Source organism: Nematolebias whitei, chromosome 7 (assembly GCF_014905685.2).
Source record: "Nematolebias whitei isolate Nwh7 chromosome 7, NemWhi1, whole genome shotgun sequence".
NCBI lineage: Eukaryota > Metazoa > Chordata > Actinopteri > Cyprinodontiformes > Rivulidae > Nematolebias > Nematolebias whitei.
This window is the reverse complement of record NC_056504.1, coordinates 27,483,661-27,485,307: the sequence shown is the minus strand read 5'-3', so window position 1 is coordinate 27,485,307 and position 1,647 is coordinate 27,483,661. Positions and strand designations below refer to the sequence as shown.

At 37.5% G+C, this 1,647-nt stretch overlaps 1 long non-coding RNA gene across 1 annotated transcript; it reads right to left on the bottom strand.

Annotated features, from left to right (window-relative positions):
* Positions 1 to 462: 462 nt before the first annotated feature.
* LOC119411774 lies at positions 463 to 1,406 on the bottom strand. The gene is made up of 3 exons (XR_005186908.1): positions 1,276 to 1,406; positions 935 to 1,089; positions 463 to 597 (listed from the first exon to the last, which is right to left on the bottom strand). It is a non-coding gene; the product is annotated as an uncharacterized LOC119411774 (long non-coding RNA).
* Positions 1,407 to 1,647: the final 241 nt, after the last annotated feature.

Here is a 1,647-nt window from a genome sequence, read left to right as displayed (position 1 = left end):
ATATTATATATTTAAAATATAATAAACCATAATAAATCATAAAATGGTCACTTCCTTTTTTTATCATGGCTGTATGTTCACATGCCTAATAGATGTTTACATTATGTGATGTATTTTTCCACCCATAGTAGCTGTAATGCTATAGAAAAAATAAAAAATAAAATCATGGCACAGAGCCGAATTCTTTAACTATGCAGCCATTCACTTGTTATAGTGACACAGATAAACAAACATGACTCAGCAAAAAGACAGAACAGCAATAAAATGAGCCACAAGATGAACTGCAAGTTTGAGCACTGAACATAAAGCTCTTGCCCTTTTTAGAGTTGAGTTAATTCTGTCAAAACACTTCCACCATGAGCCAAATGTGTCAGCACTCTGCACAAAGAGAATATTTACAAGTTGGTTTAAAGAAAATGCACAGATTTTTTTTTTTTTCAAGAAAAAGTATCTTACTTGTGCACTTTTTGAGCCCGGAGCCTTTCTTCACAGCATGTCGGCTGAGTTTGCAGTTGAAGTTGTTCTCCCAGAACTCCGCAAACCAGATATTCCTTCTGTTGTTTTCCAGCGTTCGACTGATGAAGTAACGATCAAACCCTAAATACATCAATAAATTTACTGTCACTTATATACAGCGGGTGTGAGCAGTGTCATCTGTGAGCCACAGGTATGATGTCACCTTGACTAAAAGTGTGAGCATGTCACAATCTGTCTGCACTCAGCACAGAGTATCTTGTGATTAATTTTTTCAGTTTTTGTTTGAATAATTTTCATTATTGTGCAAATTTGATAATCCAATGAAAGATGTAAAGCAATTCAAAGCATCTTGTCTCTTTAAATTTGCAAGAACAAAAAGCAGCCTTGGCTCAAATGAAACAGTGTCTAAAAAAATGGACAAGGACACCTGATGTTTGTACAATGCTCATCTCTGTACCTTTAATGGTCTGCCGCTTGGGCAAGATGGTGACTGCTCCCTCTGCCACCTCCTCCTGCTGCACAACAGGAGCAATCTTTGAGCCCCAGCTGTCCGATCCCACCCAGATGAAATGACCGGTCTGGTTGGCCTTTTTTGCTGCATCGAGTAACCGCCTGCAAAGGTGAGGAAACAGATGTTGTCATGGATAAGGTCAGCATTCCAACCAGCTCTGCTTTGATTTTGGTTGGCAATCAGTAACAAGGTGAGAAAAAAACAACACGACTGCATTTCCAGGAATCTGTTTCGTCAAGGTTTTCTTGTCTTCAGAGAAGAATTACATTATTTAGCTGTTGCTCTACCTGATATCATCTTCATTTGCGAAAAGGATGACAACTCTTGCGTTTGGATTTTCTCCCAGTCTCCGGATGATCTTGTCGAACTCTCCCTGTTTTGGCTCTCGTGGAATCTTGACTGACTGTGAGAAGCACACACCACCTGAATCAAGACATTTTAAGATCATGTTAAATACATTTGCTGCATCAAAAAGGGATTTTTGAGACATATGCTATTCAGCATTTATATCTTGTTAAAGTGAAATGTTTTAATTTATAGTGTTGTTTAAAAATATCTGCAAGGTAAAAAAAAAAAAACTCTATAAATGTGTATGCAGTATGTTTATCTAAGGATCATCAAGGCATTTCAACATTTATTCACATGTTGCAAGGATCATA